This window comes from Lygodium microphyllum, chromosome 15 (genome assembly GCF_053477565.2).
Source record: "Lygodium microphyllum isolate KBCC chromosome 15, Lygodium_microphyllum_v1.1.10, whole genome shotgun sequence".
In the NCBI taxonomy this organism is placed as follows: Eukaryota; Viridiplantae; Streptophyta; class Polypodiopsida; order Schizaeales; family Lygodiaceae; genus Lygodium; species Lygodium microphyllum.
This window is the reverse complement of record NC_141149.1, coordinates 25,976,346-25,996,159: the sequence shown is the minus strand read 5'-3', so window position 1 is coordinate 25,996,159 and position 19,814 is coordinate 25,976,346.

Here is a 19,814-nt window from a genome sequence, read left to right as displayed (position 1 = left end):
AACTCTCTTTCCATGTTACCATGCATAAAGATTAGTTTTATTCATATCACAGCAGGACAAGTTCTATGAGACTAGGAAATGATTTAACATTGGATACTATTAGCATTAGTGATGTTAGATTGTTAAACCTAGTGCAAAGAAAGCAAAAAGAAAATTTAAAAGATGTGGGCAAAGTGGAAAAAGGCGGCCCTAGTTGAAGAAATGGAAGGAAAAAAGGCCATAAGTGCAAGGACAACCTTAAAAGTTCAAGGCAAGTGCAAAAGAGGAAAGTCATATTTTAATATAAAAGCACGCTCTAAATCCTTGGAAAAGAGTACGAGGCTCCCTCCTATGCAATTTGTAAATGTAGACGGGCATGGGTGAAGGTACATTGCAAATAGGAAGGAAATAGGAAAAGAGGACTAGGCTAAGATGGCCGGTCATGTAAAAAAGGATGGGTGCCCAAAGGGGATTAGGTTTAGGGTTTTGTAAAAGGCAAAAAGTGAATGAAGAAGCTCATTCTTATGTGTGGCCAAAACTAGCTCTCCTTTTCTCTTTTTCTTCTTATTCTTGCTTGCTTGAGCTTATGCTTGAGAGAGGGAGTGAGTGTGTGCGGGTGAGGGACCGTGGTGGAGAAGTTGTTGTTGTTCTTCTCTTATCTTCTCTTGTTTCGCTCGTGGCAATGGAGCATGGAGCATGGAGCTTGGAGCTTGAGGATTGATCTTGCTTGAGCTTGCACCTTGGATCGTGGAGCTACTAGAGTGCTTGAGGGAGGAGGCAACTCGATCGAGCATGGAGGCAAGGTCACTACACTCTAGGTGTGAGAGCGTGTACGGCTATGTGAGAGGTAGCCATTGCACTTGACTTGAAACGCTTGAAGCAATAAGTGGTCCATGGGTCTTGGCAATTGAGCAAAAGCTCCCACATTTTGGTTCTATTGCTGGGACAACGGATTCAAGCTTTGAGTGCTTACGTGCTCCGAATCGAGCATTGAAGTAGGGTTTGCTCCAAACCAGTTCTTGAGATAGGTAGGAAGCAAGAGAGTTGAAGTGGTATTAGATCTCCTTTGCAAGTAAGTTTTTTTGGTTTTTTGGATTTAGGGAAGTAGATTGGAGTAGTTAAGTTGTTATTTGTGATTTGAATGCATTTAGATAAGAAAAAAAAAAGAGAAATACATAGCATTGTGTCTATTGTAATAGCAGGCCCAAAATAAGGAAAAAACAAGGCAAGGAGAGCTTTGGTTCCTATGACCAGGCACATTCGAAGGCTATAGGTGAGTTGTTTTGATTGTTGAAACCTTGTTGTTTTGTAATGGGAGTTCATGCTCAACTGCCAAGACCCACGGGCCGCTTATTCCTTCAAGCATTTCAAGCAAGCACTAATGGCTACCTCTCACATAGCCGATGCACTATCCCTCCCTCCTCCTTCAAGCATACCGATAGCTCCACGATTTGTGATCTGAGCTCAAGAAACCTCAAGCCTCCACCTCCAATCTCCATCCTCCATAGCCACGTGTGAGACGAGAGAAGGGAAGAGAAGAAGAAGAAGAAGAAGAAGAAGAAGAAGAAGAAGAAGAAGAAGAAGAAGAAGAGAGGAGATGATGGAGCGCTTCACCACCACGATCCCTCACCCTTACACACTCACTCCCTCGCTCACTCACACTCCTTCCCTCAAGCACTCACAAGCAAGCAAGAGGAAAGAAGGAGAAAGAAGAAGAGTCCACTTTGACGGACACCAAAGAATGAGCTTCTCATTCACTTTTTGAGTTTATATACAAAGCCCTCATCCCTTTAGGCACCCATCTCCTTTTTTGCATGACTGGCCATCATGGCAAGGTCCTCTTTTCCCATTTCCTTCTAGTTTCCTTTTCTCTTTACCCATGCCCTTATACCCTTTACAATTTACACAGGATGGAGCCTAGCTTTTACAAAATTTTGGTGATTCTCTTGCATTTTAAAAATGCAGTTCTGCCTTTGACTTGGGTTTTGAGGCCGCCCCTGCGTTTTCGACCGTTTTCCTTCTTGCTTCTTCCGTTATGTCCAATTTCTTTTCAGGCCACCTCTTTTAAGTGACCCAACAACTTGGGATTTTCCACTTTTTTCTTTTGTTGAGGTTAACATTACCCCCCTCCTAGTTCAGTGCCAGTTCCATGGCACTAATGTGTAGTAGTTGGAAGGTGGGATGTGTGTAGCCGGATGGCTTTTTTGAGTTTGTATACAAACCCTTATGGGGGATGGTGTTGGATGGTCCGACCCTTGAAATTGAAGATGTAGTTATTGGGGCGGGTCCCTCTTTAACGCTGGCTTGAGTGGATCTATCCTTTAAAATTGAATATGGTGTTGGACGGATCTGCCTGGGAGATTGGCGGAGGGCAGATCGATCGTTGAAATTGAAGATGAGGTTGGGAAAATTCCCTTCTTTCCCTCCAAGGTTGTGATGATGTGATCTTAACATGGAGTTTCCCTATTCCCTTCAAGTTGCCTTATCCCTTTACCTCTATCCGTGTAGAGTGCACCACTTGCACCGGAGGAAACATGCGTGCCTTATAAAATGAATTATATTGCGCCTTGCGCTTTCCTTGTGAGAGAATTTGGAGGTTCTCCCTCATCCTCTAGAGAGACTTGCTAGAATATTTGCTGCTTATCTACATCCTCGAGAGAGCATCTTTCATCCTTGACAGAGCCTCCCTCATCCTTGAGAGGACCTCGCCAAAGTAGTTGGAGCTCCCCCTTTTTTTGAGCTTGGCTTCTCCTACACTGTTCCAAATGAGCTTCTTTATTCACTTTTTGATTGGGGATGCCTTGGTCTGCCTCTGCCTTGTTTCGTTTGCATGGTGAAATTCTCGCATAAGATGATCCCTCTCTTAGACAGGTGCTAGTTCCAGGACACTTTTGGCTTTGAATTGATGAAGGTTTGATGATTTAAAAGAGCAAACGTGTGAGTCGATGAAGATGGGGTCTTGGGGGCATTGGTATTGGGAAGAAATAGATCACCTGGTTAAGGTGGTGGAGGCTTGAAGAAGGCATTGCATGGATGATGGGGCCTTCGAAGTTGGGGGGTTGGGGCCTTTGTTTATACCTGAAAAGAAAAGAAGGTGCACTACTTGGGGGTGTGCCTGCTTTTCCGTGTGGTGCATTGTGCTTCTACTAGTGGAACTAGGAGTTGGGTTGACGAACCACATGCAAAGTCTAGGTGTTATCCCTCACTAGAGGGCCCAGCTTATGCATAAGGGGGGTGTAGTGCATGTAGCTTAGGGTGACATGTCTAACTATAGGTTTACGTTTTCATAGGAGAGAATATGGTATTCCCCCATAGGGATTGAGTATTGCATTGTAGGTCGAAATATTAAAGTATGCTCCTTCATCAACGAGAGCATTAACAACATGCTATTTTTTGTAGATAGGTAGAATGTATTATTTCATCATCTTGTGGGTCTAGGTCTATAATCCTGACCTTTTGAACGTAGATCCTTGGACTTATAATTGCACTATTGGATGAAAATTGTGCATTATAATTATGGCTCCTTCATGCAATGCTACTTTTATCACGTTTAAGGCCAGTGTTGTTGAGTTGATTTATCATTGTGTTGATGCTATAATGAGGTTGCATTCAGTTCACACCTTGATGGCTATTATGGCTTGTTAAAGTTCTATGGTCTCTATTATCCCCTTGTTTGCATGTGGGCTTTCCTTATTGTATCTTGGTGATTCCTTTTGAGATCTATTGCTTGGTTATAGTGACTCCTTATGTTGATCTTTGATAGGTTCTCAATTCAATTTGTCTTCCTTTGGTCAGTAGTCCTCTCATATTTCTTGTAGAACTCTTGCCAAAGTGAGTTTTCTTAAAGAATCAATAATGCATGTACTTTTCTTTTCAAGAAGTTGAGATGAGGGTATATGCAAACCGTGTTTGCCTTCTCTAGAAAATTTGTTCAGTTAGAATTGCACTTCTTGTGTTCAATATGGATTTAGACTTTCCAATGAGTTGCATGATTGATTTGGTTGTGTGGAGTCCCAAGAATGTACTATCCTATTATGGATGCAACAGTCAAAGATGCTACATGGGGTGCCTCAAGGAATATTAGAAATGAATGCACAATCAATTAGCCTTGAAATGCATGTAATATAGAGCATGATAGGAAGTCCCAGTCCTTTGTTCCCAACATTTTTACCTTGGTTATCAATAAGATTTTTCAAGTATTTGTTTCATTGACATTTAGTGGCTAATTAGTCTTCTCGTGTCTTGGGGTCTTCCAAGAGCTCTTTGTATCTCACTAGTACTGAGAAACCTCTAGTAATCTTGTGTGTCACATGACAACTTTTAATGTGCCTTTTTGCAAGTCATTGGTGTGAAGTCTTGAGACTTTTGTACTTGATGGAGGTTTTGTCACTTATTGGAAGTAGAGCTATTGTAGTAGTATCTCTTAGACACTAGACTTGGTTGGCAATCTTGTGGGTCACCATCTTTGGTCTTAGTCTTGGTTAATGGGTCCAAGGCCTTTTTGGAAGCTTATTCAAGGCAAGATGGTTGATTAGGCTCTATGCAAGTAGGCCCAAGTAGAATCAATTCAAGTCAAATAGTAGTTCTAGTTCCAAGTAGAATCAAGTCAAGTCAAATAGTAGTTCTAGCTTCTAGTTCTATCATGAATGTTAGAAATGTCAATTCAATCCCTTTTGTCTCCTTGTAATTCCCTCAACACCCCTAGCGAGGCCCCTTTTTAGTGAGTTCTCTAGTTTTCTACTTGTGAATCCTTGGTTGTTGCTTCACGATTGCAATGGCCCTTATATTGTCAAGGCTCAACTCTTTGCTGGGTCTGGCTCTATGCAAGCTATTCTCAAGGTTTTCAAGTAGAACATGGGTCCAAAGGGATCGTGAAGTAGAGGTGTAGATCATCAATGTGATGGTGCTGAAAGGTGAGAAGGATCGAAGCTTGCACGCGAGCTATGGCGGGAGAGCATGAGCAAGAAAGAGAGAGACAAGAAATGGGAACTCCAACAGTCGCAATGTGTGACCGGGCCTTCCTTTATTTACTAGTCACTAAAATGAATGTAAAGAATAAAGTGATGTGACGGGCGCCCGCCACCTGTAGTGTGCAGTTGTGGGTACTGTCAGTGTAGTAATACCAAAGGTGAGAAGGATCGAAGCTTGCACGCGAGCTATGGCGGGAGAGCACGAGCAAGAAAGAGAGAGACAAGAAATGGGAACTCCAACAGTCACAATGTGTGACTGGGCCTTCCTTTATTTACTAGTCATTAAAATGAATGTAAAGAATATAGTGACGTGACTGGCGCCCGCCACCTGCAGTGTGCAGTGGCAGGTACTGTTAGTGTAGTAATACATGGGCAGCAAGGCGGAGGCGCCTTTACCCCAACAACCTCCCACTTAAAGGCGAATCTACCCTAGTGAGAGAGAAAAGAAAAGAAAAAGACAGTACAATTGTACATAGGTACAAGGGATGAGGAAAGGCAACATCTCATCCAACGCCCATCAATCTCCTGAGGAAGGCAAAGCGCTCAGTAGTGAGGCTTTTCGTGAGCAGATCTGCAGGATTCTCGTCAGTGGAGATCTTGACAAGGTCAACAGACTTGTCCTCCATGACACCACGTATGAAGTGATACCTCACCTCAATGTGTTTCGTCTTCGCATGGAAGACCGGATTCTTAGCCAACTGAATGGCACTCATAGAATCCGAATGCAGTGTAGGTATAGCATCAATCCCAAGGTCAGCAACTAGACGGCCTAGCCATATGGCCTCCTTGCAAGCCTAAGTGGCTGCAACATAATCGACTTCAGTGGTAGACAAAGCCGTACACTTCTGAACCCTAGACATCCAAGAGACAGCACCTCTAGCATAGGTGAATACATAGCTAGAAGTGGACTTCCTTATATCTGCATGTCCTGCATAATCGGAGTCAGTGTACCCCACGACCCCTGTATCCTGGTTGCCATAGCAAATACACATATCTGTTGTGCCCTTCAGGTACCTCATGATACCCTTCACGGCATCCCAATGTTTCCTGCCAGGTGTAGCCATATAGCGTGCCACAACACCAACTGCAAAGGCAATATCTGGACGAGTGGCTATCATGGCATACATCAAACTGCCCACGGCTGAAGCATAAGGGATCTGGGCCATCTCGGCCCTTTGCTCATCTGTTTGCGGACAATCGGCCTGTGATACCTTCACATAAGAAGGCAATGGACAGCCAATAGGCTTTACGTCCTGCATGCGGAAGTGCTCAAGGACTTTATGAATATACTCCCTCTGTGACAAGTAGAGGAGTCCCTGATGCCTGTTGCGTCTAATGTGCATACCAAGTATGTGAGAGGCCTGTCCCAAATCCTTCATCTCAAAGCTCTTCTTTAGTTGAGATTTAAGAGCATCTAGCTCATCATGAGCTTTCCCTGCTATAAGCGTATAATCCACATAGAGTACCAAAATAAGCAATAACCCATCACGGGCTTTCTTCGTGTAAAGACATGGATCCATAGCACTCCTGCTGTAGCCCTGTGACTGCATAAAGGCATCAAACTTATGATACCATTCCCTAGGTGCCTGCTTCAAGCCATAAAGACTTTTCTTCAACTTGCACACTAGGTGCTCCCTGCCAGGTTCTGCAAAGCCCTTAGGTTGCTCCATATAGATTTCATCATGCAAGTCCCCATGTAAGAAAGTCGTCTTGACATCCATCTGATATAGATCTAAGTCAAGCTGAGCAACCAAAGCCAAGACCAAGCGCAAGGTGGACATCTTAACCATAGGAGAAAAGACCTCATCAAAGTCTACACCATGCTCCTGCTTAAAACCCTTTGCTACCAATCTAGCCTTGTATGCCGGCTTGGGGTGTCTAGGGGTGCTTTTCAGCTTGTACACCCACTTGCATGGCAAAGCCTTCTTGCCCTTAGGCAAGGCAACCAAATCCCAAGTCTCATTTTTATGCAAGGAGTCGATCTCAGACTGCATAGCCCTTTCCCAGGAGTGATTGTCACCCCTGCACATAGCCTCATCATAAGTGAAAGGCTTTCCTGTATCTGTAACCAAAACATAATGCATAGAGGGCTGAAATCTATCAGGTGGACGTCTGTCTCTAGCAGACCGTCTCACTGCAGGCTCTGCTGCCTGCCCAGTTGCCTGGCCAACACCCTGACCATGAGTATCTGCTGCAGCTGTAGGCTATCCAACTGGCTGTGCAGGAGCTCTAGGCTCCTCTTGAAAGATCACTCTGTGGATCTCAACCACCTTCTCAGGCTGCTTATGCATCTTGTCTTCATGGAAGACTACATCATGGCTGCGTACTATTTTCCGTGCCTACGGATCCCATAGGCGATAGCCCATCTCTCCTGAATCACCATAACCAAGAAAGATGCATTTAATGCTCTTTGGATCCAACTTACTCCTCTTGTCGTTGGGCACATGGCAGAATGCCTCACATCCAAAGACACGGAGATGCGCATAAGAGGGTGGCTTACCAGCCCAAACTTCCTCTACAACCTGGAAATCCAATCCACTAGAAGGCGATCGGTTTATGACATGCACTGCCGTACTAACTGCCTCAGCCCAAAAGCTGTGTGGTAGGCCTGCATGGCTAAGCATAGAGCGGACACTCTCCTGAATAGTCCTGTTCATGTGCTCAGCCAAGCCATTCTGGGCGGGGGTGTAAGGGGCGGTCAACTGACGCTTAATACCCCTGTCATCACAAAACTGCTGAAAAGCACGTGAGACATATTCTCCCCCATTGTCAGTCCTAAGGCATTTCAGCCTATACCCAGTCTGGTTCTCAACAAGAGCAAGCCAATGCTGAAAGACTGCCAAGACATCGGACTTTTGCTTTATGGGATAAGCCCACACTTTCCTAGAAAAATCATCAATGAAGGCAACAAAGTACTTTGCGCCACCCATAGACATACACGACATGGGCCCACAAACATCTGAATGCACCAAAGCCAAGGGCTCACTCATGCATGGCCTACCCGATTTCTTATGCGTAGACCTATTTTGCTTACCATAAAGACAATGATCACACGAGTCAAAACGTGCATAGTCCAAAGGCGGACAATACTGCAAACTAGATAACATTTTCATTCCCTTCAAAGACATATGCCCCAAACGGGCATGCCAAAGTGATACATGTGGGATAGAGCCCACTGCCAAAGCATGGTCTACAGAAGACCCAGATACAACAAGAGGATAGAGGCTGCCAGCCTTGGCGCCTCTAGCAAGCACAAGTCTGCCTATAGTAATCTTCCAAGCAGAATCCCCAAAACAGACATGAAACCCTGCATCATCCAACTGTCCTGCAGACATAAGACTGCGCGTAAGCGTAGGTACATGACATACATCCCTGAGCAAAAAGGAACTGCCAGTGGAAAACTACAACTGAATATCTCCACAGCCCACAATATCAAGAGACCTATCATCTCCAAGTCTGACTGATCCAGATACAGTACGGTAAGAGTGAAACCACTCACGGTAAGGCGTCACATGGAAGGACGCACCTGAATCCAATAACCAGCACTGTGCATACATACTAGGTGTCTCAGTCAAGTGTGAGGCATCAGAAGAACTAGCCGCAAGTATGAACTCATCACTACCATCGGAATCCTCGGTCTGCATGACATTAATTTCTTCAATCTTGATGTTGGACTTCGCAGGTACTATGCTGCGATCAGAGGACTTCTCCTGCACTTTCTCTTTCCCCTTATCCTTGCGCTTCTCATTGTGCAACTCATGACACTGTGGTATGATATGGCCCTTTTTCCCACAATGATGACAAGTGACATTAGCGTTGCGCTCACGCGACTTACTACGTGACTTTCCACAAGATTTAGACCGACCCTTCTGCGAGTCACGGCCATGGCCATTCCCATGTTCATTCCTGTCATTCCTGCCTCTAACTGTCAAAGCATGTGAAACACAAGAGGCATCCAAGTTTTTGCGATTAACCTCTTCCTGCAGAAGAGCACTCTCAACATCATTCAGTTTCAGAGTAGAACTAGAGGCACATAGGGCAGTGCGGAATACATCCCATGACTCATTCAGAGTCCCAAGCAAGAAAAGAGGAGTTACTTCCTCTCCAAAGGTGATATCCTGCGAAGTCAGGTTCTTCAGTATAGCATGAAACTGGCTCAAGTGAGTAGACATAGTCGCATTATCCTTCATGCGTAGATCCATAAGCTGCTTCACCAGTACATCTGACTCGCCGGACTTTTCTTATCATAAAGATTCTTGATCTTATTCCATAGATCCCATGCACTCTATGCTTCCTCAAATACATTATAATGTACCTGTTCAGTGAGAGACAATACAATCGTGGACTTGCATAGCTCATCAAGTTCAAGCCAGTCGTCATTGTCCATAGTTTCAGGCTGCTCCCCGCTCAACCGAAGTGGCTTAATCTGAGATTTCTGCACCAAGACCTGCCAAATTTGACTCTTCCAATAAGATTAGTTGGTACCATCCAACTTTGTGATGTTAAATATGGCATTATCAGTCGAAGAGGACACCATAATGCAGGCTAGAAATGCACAGACAATGTAAAATTGCTGGTTGTTTTACTGCAGAAAATGCCCAAAATCCACTGAAATTAGCTCCAAATGGCGAGAAAAGTGTGCCAAAAGATGCTGCCCACTTAGGATTAGGTGCGGTACACCAAATCAGGATATTTCAGCATAAAAAAATACTGCTCAGTCCACCAATAAATGCTTGCTGTAATAAATTTCAGAATTGCAATAATGAGAGCAAACTGTCCCAAAACTGGATCTAATGTCAACTAAACAATGCTAGGTCCAAAGCCGGCATAAAGAGGACAAAGAAAAGCCAAATGACAGTGAAAATACATGAGCATAACACCGAGAGATGTCAAATAGCATCTGCGAGTAAGAGGCACACCCCCAGACAATCTAGGCAAAATGTAGAACCAACTGCCAAAACCTGACACAAATAGGTGTCTGCTCAAAAGAAAGTGGATCCAAAATTGAGACTCAGCTCATAAGCATCCTGTGAACCAAGACATATACTCAATGCAACATCCAATTGTCGGAGTATAATCCCAAAGTCTCAATACATCTATAATTGCTCAATGACATAGACTGCTCCAATAGCATGTAATCCCTGCTCAAGGTCAAGTAAGCATGCAAGATGCTCCCACTATCACAAAAGGCGTACAAACGAGCTCAAGGGCTCAAGCAACCCAAGACAAAGTACTAGTGACAAATGACCAAGTCAATGCGTCATACGAATCCCAAGAGCATGACATACATGAAGCAACTGATGGAAGCAACCAACGAGCAATACATAATTCCAAAATAAGATCTCTGTCAACTCAATGACATCCGATAGCAACCAAGTAAATGATCAAACTGAGTCAAAAATGCTCAAATACATCCAAGGCAAAGCTCCCAATGTCGGTAAAGCATAGACGAACCAAGCGGCATATATCACGAACCAAAGCATGTAATGTATGAAGCCTAACTATCAAGCATAGACATGAGGCATAAGCAGTCCAAGAGCATGCCAAGTCGGTCCAAATGCCAGTGAATACCAACTAAGATGGAGCTTATGCGTAGCTCAAATACATTCCATAGATTCAAACATGAGCTCAAAGTCGTCCCCAAATGTCAGATACATGATGGCAAATCCCAAAGCATACATCCGGTACCAATAGGTAAGTGACAAAGCATCCAAAGTACCTTCAGCCCACTATTATTACAGCCAAGTTTGACTATCAAAACTGAGAAATTTCAGCCAATATTTCAGGCCAAAATCATGGCATAATCATGTGCATACATTCCCAAGGCACTAGGCATCATGTAGGCCGCATACGGGCATCAAACAAGGTAACCGGAGTAGAGTATAAGCATCAAATGCCAATGCCAAGTGTGGCTGCCCTGTTTCTAGCACTGTATAACAGTAAATGACAGTCCCAAATCAGCCAATATTTCAGGCCAAAATCATGGCATAATCATGTGCATACATTCCCAAGGCATTCGGGCATCAAGTAGACCGCATACAGGCATCAAATAGCACAACCAGAATGGAGTGTAAGCAACAAATGCTAATGCCAATGGTGCTGCCCTATCTTCAGCCTGTTATGACAGTTTATGACAGTCCAAAATCTGAAGAAATCAGCCCCGAATGATCAAGACCAATGCCCAAAGCTTGAATGACATCAAACATGAAGTCTAATAGCCCTCTTGATCAAGGTAGAGAGCAAGAAGCAATGGCCAAGTGTGGAGCTGAAGTAGACGAGTGCTAACAGCCTGGAAAAATGGCGCAATCTGCCCTGTTGGTGCTGAACTTTCTGCTGCTCCACATGGGCTGAAAGGGGGTAATGGGGGGCTCAAGAAGGGCCTATCAAAGGCCTATGACAAGCCTCTTTGAGCCTTGATAAGTGTCAGGCACAATATGAGGGGAATAAGCTTCAAGGGTTTGAAGCCATGGCTGCCCTTGCTGTTTGCAACCTGTAGACTGAAATAAAACCCTGAAAGAATGATCAAATACCTCAGTACCAATGCCTTGAAGGTGCCTCAATAGACCGGGAAGGTGCTCGGGAAGCCGGGGAGTGACGGGAGCTCGGGGAGATCGGATATGGCTGCCGGAATGGAGATCCAATGCGTGAAGGGAGTCGATGCGAAGGTAGGGAAGCACCAAGTTGAGCTCGAGCAAGAGGAAGCCAAGCTCTGATACCGGTTGAAAGGTGAGAAGGATCGAAGCTTGCACGCGAGCTATGGCGGGAGAGCACGAGCAAGAAAGAGAGAGACAAGAAATGGGAACTCCAACAGTCACAATGTGTGACCGGGCCTTCCTTTATTTACTAGTCACTAAAATGAATGTAAAGAATAAAGTGACGTGATGGGCGCCCGCCACCTGTGCAGTGTGCAGTGGCGGGTACTGTTAGTGTAGTAATACACTGGGCGGCACGGCAGAGGCACCTTTACCTCAACAGGTGCTTTGTTAAGCACCCTTGATGGTTTCTAGAGATTGCTTCTCCTTCTTTAGCTCCAATAGAACTTGTTCATGTCTCCCTCCAAAAGTTTGGACTTGTCTCTTTTGATTTTTGCTTCCTTGCCCCTGCCTTTATGTTGTTGTAATCTCTAGGAACTTTGGTTTCTTCTTGTCCATTGAATATTTTTTTCTTAGGTCCCCCCAAAGATGTAAGTGTGGCCTTGGTTTTTGTGATGGTATGTTGGTTTTGGACGATGACCTATAACTAAGTGCATAGTGAGATGGCTTCTGGTTATTTTCTCCAAAGCATTAGGAATTCGAGTAAGGCTCTCTAGCAAGACCAATAGATTTGTTTGAGGCACGCAAGCTCTTCTTTGCAATCTCACTAGCCAACGAGTTCTTACTCCTATGATACACACACATGAGTTTATGACCTTAAGTGCAATTGTACTACATGTGGTCCTAAAGCATTGGGATTAAGCTCCTATTGGAAATTGTAAGTATGCCTCACTTTGCTTCTTGGAATGCAAGAGAAAATAGATACCCCCTTTCTTGTCCTTGACTTAAGTACTCCAATTGTGGCTTATACAAAATTATAGGTCTCTATTTCTCTTATCTAAGGTTCTTGAATGGAAAGCAACTATCCCCAACTAGTTCTTGATAGCAAGGTGATTTTGGTTTAGAGCATTGGCTGCACCTCTTACTTGTTTGATACTCTTAAAATGGTACAAGTAAGCTTACTATCGATGAATTGGTCAATTCTTTATAGATTTCCACAATCATTATCGAGGCATTGTTTGCTTGTCAATTTAGGTGCCCTCAGAACCAATGATGGGAAGTCATAGTTTATTTTGTGTTAATATTGGACTACATTGGAATCAATATAAAAATTACATGGCGTAGCAAATAGAATCCGAGAAAGAGATAGAGAGTACACAATAGATAAGAGGAGAATTAAAAAAATTATTTAGCTCCAAACAACCGATACAAAGATGGCTCTATCCACCCGTGCGCTTCCACTATGAAGCTTAGATTGCGATCTAGATAAAAGATAGGTGAAGAGCTTAAGGCTAGCTGGAACAACTCTGACTGGGTGAAAGATAAATGATTGATGGTTGTGAAGGGGTTTAGCTTTTATAGCCTGTGAAGGGGGTCATGATGGATGACCTTCCATATGCACCTCTGTCTATTGACCTTCCATGTGCACATGTGTCTATTGACCTTCCATATGCACATGTGTTTGTTGACCTTCCATGTCCCCATGTGTCTGTTGAGCTTCCATATGCACCTCCACTAGTTGGCTAGGGAATATTCCCTTTACCGTTGGCTAGGACCCCTACTAACTCCCTTACCCGGAAACTCGATGCAACGCGCCTCAAGTTGCTACCAGCTTAACTACTCTGTCTAACCTAAAGATTAGACCCACAACGGTAATCTTTTGTCCATCCAGTCATATGGACCTCATCTGACATACAAGTCAGAACACAACTAGTAGCCGGGCTCACATATGGCTTCTCCTCATAATGGGGGCCTTACAACTTTGAGCACCATGGATCATTGGTGGCACCTTATGAGGGTGGGGCATTGAGCATATCATCTAATACCCCCCCTCAATGTCCACCCGCAGGTGAACTATCTCCTCGGCCTAATGCTGAGTCTCTAAAGATGAACTTGAAGTAGATCCTTCATAAGTGCTTTGGTGAAGATATCCACTCCATTCTACTCTGTTGGACAGTAGACCAATTCCACTATCCCATCCTCAATCAAATCATGCACATAGTGATACTGGATCTCTATATGTTTGGTGCATGCATGAAACACTAGATTTTTTGCAATGGCAATGCAACTCTGATTGTCACATCTCAACACAATTGGTTCTTCATCCTGCAATTCCATATGCCATAGGATTCTTCTCAACCATACTACTTCACATGCAACAAAACAAGCTGCCTTGTACTCTGCTTCGGTAGAAGACAAGCCACTGTTGGCTGCTCCTTACTAATCCAAGAGAAAATTCCTGAATCCAAAGAGAAATGTAACTAGAAACTGACTTCTTGGAATCATTGTCTCCTATCCAATCTGAGTCATAGTTCCCCACAGGGGAAGTTTCGGAGCTGTATGTGATACCATAGTCAAGAGTTTCCTTCAAGTATTTGAGCACCTGCATCCCAACTTTCCAATGACTCTCATGAGGTTTGTTTGAGAACCTACTCAAAACACCAACAACAAAATTGATATCTAGTCTGGTGTTACACAAGTAGATCATAGACTGCCGACCAACCTCCTGTACCTCCCGATGTCTACTAGCGCTAATGTATCCTCAATGGATAACATTGCATTCACCTCCATAGGTGTAGCTATCTCCTTGCACTCGGTCATGCCAAATGCCTTTAGGATCTCCCATGCATACTTCTTCTAAGAGATGAAATCAAAGCCTTTCGAGTTTGCTTGATCATATCTTCATAGTCACCTATAATAAGAAGGTCATCCACATATGAGATAATCACTACAGACTTCTCACCATCCCTACAAACATACAAATTAGAATTTGAGGCACATCTTTTGAATTTTAAGTTTTATCTATCTGTTGGACCATGTTCCAGGGGCTTGTTTCAGCCCATACAATGCCTTCTTCACCTTACACACTTTGTTCTCAAAATGGGGGGTCTCAAACCCTGGTGGTTGGGCTACATACACCTCCTCCTTGAGGACACCATTTAAGAACGCTGACTTAACATCCATTTGGTAAACTGGCCACTGCAAGTACTCTACAAATAGTAGTCATTCTAGCAGTTGGGGCAAATGACTCTTGAAAATCAAACCTCCAACTTGTGAAAATCCACGTGAATCCAGTTTGCTTTGTACTTTTCTAAGGTACCATCACCCTTATACTTTACCTTCCAGATCCACTTGGTGCCAATAACCTTCCACTTTGTTGGCCGATTCACTAGCTCCCAAGTGTCATTCTTCATTATGCTGTCAAGCTTGGCTTGCATAGCTGCCTTCCATGCTAGATCTGCAAGTGCTTCTTCTAAGTTAGTTGGCTTCTTTACTTCCCTCATAATCTCAGCCCCATCAAGGCCATATTGATTATGTGAGCAGAAGCCCTCCTTTGCACCTCTATTCTCTGAGATCTCCTTGGTCCGTCTGCCTTCTCCTCAATAGATGTAGGCATAGGATTATTGTGGTCATAGAGCTGCTTCACCCAATGCGGCAATGGATTCTTCGGCAAGGTGATGTCAGGTTGGTGAACTTCTTCCTCATCATCTGAAGATGATGCTTCCTCCTCCTTAAGGATAGGGACAGCTCTCAGGACAGGTTCATAGTGGACTACTTCTTCGCTTGATGATAAAGTGGAATAACTTACCTTCTCCTCCTCCACTATATGCGGCTGCTCCTTGAACACCACATCATGGCTTGCAATGATCTTCTTTGCCTCTTGGTCATATATTTTGTAAGCCTTCTGCTCATCACTATAACCCAAGAAGATACATTTTCTTCTTTTTGGTTTTAACTTGTTTCTCTTCTCATCTGGAACATGTGCATAACATTCACATTCAAAAATTTTGAAATGTGAGAGAGATGGTTTCTTACTAGTGTAAGCCTCATGAGGTGTTTTTCCCTTGAGAGCCTTTGTGTAGCTCCGAATGTAGACTGCATTATTAACAGCTTCAGCCCAAAAATGGTTAGGCAATCCCTTGCCCTTTAGCATGAATCTTGCCATCTCCACAATGGTGCGATTCTTGCATTCCACAACACCGTTCTGCTGAGGTGTGTGAGGCGTCGTCAATTGATGCTTGATCCCTTTGCTCTTGAAAAATTCTTCAAACTCCTTTGAGTTGAACTCACCACTACCATATGTTCTAAATATCTTCACACTTTTCCCTATTTCATTCTCAACAAGTTTTAGCCATTCTTTAAACTTAGCAAAAGCTTGAGCCTTATCATGAAGGAAGTACACCCACATCTTCCTACTGTAGTCGTCAACAATCAACATCTTCCTATTGTAGTCGTCAACAATCAACATAAAATAAGAAGATCCCCCCACAGCTTGTGTAGGCATCTTACCGCACAAGTCAACATGCACCAACTCTAGAGGAGCATGTGCTCTATTCTTGCTTTCCTATGGAAATGCCTTTCTTTATTCCTTGCCCATCATACAAGCTTTAGATGGTTCCTTCAATTCAGATTGCAAGTAGGGTGAGCAACCATACCTTGCTTGTGCATCTCCTTCAACACTGCAAATCCGATGTGTCCAAACCTTTCATGCCAAAGGTTACTTGTGCCCACTCTAGCAGTGGCTGTAAGAGCACTTAGCTCATACAGGTTGTTCCTTCTTTCTCCTTTGCCAACAACTTTGCCAGCACTATCGAGAATTTCTGCTTTTGTTTTCTTGAACCTCACTTCATGACCAATATCAGTTATGCTAGCAACTGATAACAAATTTCTCCTAATTTCAGGAACATACAACACATTTGAAAGCTTTTTGACTTCACCATTTGCAACAATAAAAGAAATAGTACATGTGCCTACAACAGGGCATTTTGCATCATTTCCAACCGTCACAGTGGTGGATTGATGTAGAGGCTGCATAGAACTGTATAGACCTTTCTTGTTGGTCATGTAAAGGGAGGCCCCATCCAACACCCATGAGTCAGTGGTAGATTTTTCTTGTGCCGAGAAGCACACTTCCTCAATGGTCACCATGAATAATTCCAACTCTGCTTCATCAACCGTATTGGCTGTCTCTTTCCCTTTACTTTTAAGGGTACCATCTAACTTGCCTTAGCTGAAGGCTGGTGGACAAATCCTCAGTGTTTGAATAGCCGGTACAACAGAACCGCTTCTGGAAGATGATGTCGTTCCTCTTTATTATTGAAGCATTTGCCTCTTGTGCACTCTTCGATCCCTAGAGCCCCCTGGGCTCTGATATTATGTAAAAATTACATGGCGCAACGAACAAAATCTAAGAAAGAGATAGAGAGTACACAATAGATAAGAGGAGAATTTAAAAAAATTATTTAGCTCCAAAAAACTGATACAAAGATGGCTCTGTCCACCTGTGCACTTCTACTGTGAAGCTTAGATGGCGATTTAGATAGAAGATAAGTGAAGAGCTTAAGGCTAGCTGGAACAACTCTGACTAGGTGAAAGATAGATGATTGATGGCTGTGAAGGGGTTTAGCTTTTATAGCTTGTGAAAGGGATCGTAATGGACGACCTTCCATACGCACCTGTGTCTGTTGACCTTCCATGTGCACATGTGTTTGTTGACCTTCCATATGCACATGTGTTTGTTGACTTTCCATGTGCCCATGCGTTTGTTGACCTTCCATGTGCACATGTGTCTGTTAACCTTCCATATGTACGTGTTTGTTGACCTTCCATGTGCCCATGCGTTTGTTGACCTTCCATATGTCCATGTGTCTGTTGACATGCCATATGCACCTCCACTAGTTGGCTAGGGAATATTCCCTTTACCGTTGGCTAGGGGCCCTAATAACTCCCTTACCCTACAGCTCGATGCAATGTGCCTCGAGTTGCTCCCAGCTTAATTACTCTGTCTAACCCAAAGATTAGACCCATAACGGTCACCTTTTTGACATCCGGTCACATAGACCTCATCTAACATACAAGTCAAGACTCAACCAATATTCGAGCTCACATATGGCTTCTCCTCATAGTGGGGGCCTTACAATTTTAAGCACCATGGATCATTGGTGGTGTCTTATGAGGGTGGGGCATTGAGCATATCTAACAATCAATGCCTAGGATTTGATGATTTTAGTGCATCGAGGGTAGTGAGAGTCTATTGTTTATGTGCTTTTTGTGCCCTAAATGAGTACACTTACATGCACCAATGTGTGTTAACTACACTTGTTGAGTGGAATGAATCCTAAGGTAGGTGATGGCAAGGGCCAATGTAGTTCCGTCCTAGTGCCTAGCAAGTGTGGCATAGAGACACAAAGATTGAATGAGCAAGCTCAAGTTCACATTATGGATACCTTTTCTCTATCCCTAGTATAGCAAAGTGCATGGATAACTGTTGATTCAAGGCACAATGTTGAGGGGGTTCTTGCAAGTTTGGTGCATCAAGATCAAGGTCTAGACATGGAGAGACTTGTGAATCATTAATTGTAGCCCTTAGTGACTTAGTACAAGGTTCCCACGATTCTAGCTCTAGTCTCTATAGTAGAGGGTAAGGATGTGAGTGCTCATGACTTGATTAGCTATGAGCGTTGTGACTAATGTTGCATGTGCTAACACGTGTGCTGAATGCATAAGTAGCAATTCCTACATGTGACTAGGTTGTGTGCATACTATGCAATGTGGTGTACTATGTTAGTAACCTAACAAAAGATCTAGGGTTTAGCATGTATGGTGTATAATTACCTAGTGCACATCATGGTTACTAATATATAGTACCCTAAGAGATTATGATTGTAGGTTCCATCATGTATGTTGCTTGCCTAAATGAGGTGTGACAAAGAAATTGGGCCCTACAATGGGTGATGACAGAGTTCAATGTAGCTCTAGCCTTAGGTGTAGAGGTGAGATGACACCCCCTTGTAGTTCCCTACCTGACAGATGCTCAAGTGCACTTTCTCTTAACACATGATGGGTCCTTCTTATACAAGAATCAAACAAAGCATGGTTTTCTTAGCTGGTGGGATGCTCCCTTTAATGAAAGATGTCTTTCTTATCATTAGTTAGAAAGGGTGCCCATCCTCAACTAGTTGACCTTAAGGGATTCCTTGTGCTCGATAGAATATGTGATGATTGTCAGTTTGAAACACGATTTGTTGAAACAAAATTTTTCAAGGGATTCTTGAAGGTCATAATGCAATGAGCTTGAGGTACTAGCATCCAAAAGACCTCAATGATCTATGGATATGACTCCTTATTATCAATATTGTTGTGATGTTTAAGGTCTCTTGGTATAGTGCCTAGGGTGTGTTTGGAGTATGCTATATGAGTGTTGTATGATTTGACTAATTGTTTGTGATGTGATTAAGATGAGTGATGTGTGTACTAACAAGTGTATCTAACATGTGAGCCATGTTGCATATGAATGCTTGCAACATGCCATGATTCATGATTTCACGCATGTAAAGAAGTAATCCTTTCAATAGGGTGTGCGAGAGATGCGATTCATGCATATAGATTGCTAATGTGTGATTGAAATGCATATTGTTGAAGGTGAAGCCATGGTTGCCATTGTTGAAGAGCTAGAGCTTTTCAAATGTGGGCTAAAGTAAACTGAAGGGAAAGAGCTCCTCAATGCCGATGCAATGGCTCTAATACTAGTTGAAGGGAGTGAGCCCGGAGTGGAAGCAAGAGCTATGGTGGAAGGAGCAAAAGCAAGAGCGAGAGAGACACACAAGAAATGGGAACTCCAATAGTCACAATGTGTGATTGGCCTTCTCTTAAATTAAAATATCACTAAAAAAATAAAGAATGAAGTGACAGTAATGGGCACCGCCACCTGTAGTGTACAGGTGTGTGGGTATTGTTAGTGTAGTAATACACGAGCAGCTAGGCACACGTGCCTTTACCCCCAACACTATGCACAAAGATCTAATGCATAACACTTGCCCTTATGGTTAGGCACAATGAGGATGTCTAAGACATAGGATAGTTATGGTTCTTTATGGCTGATGCAAAGAGAAGTGTGTGATTATTTATTGGAGATCAATGCAAAAATTATGATAATTATAAGATGGAAGGTAGTAGAACAAGAGAGCAAATAATTTGGCAAAGATTGGAAAAAAGAGAGTTGCAAATCAAGCAAAGAGTGCAATGCATATAATAAAGTTTTGTCATACCTTGCAGTTACACTATTAATTGTAATATTATTGTAAAAGCTGATCATAGCACCTATGCAAGTTGT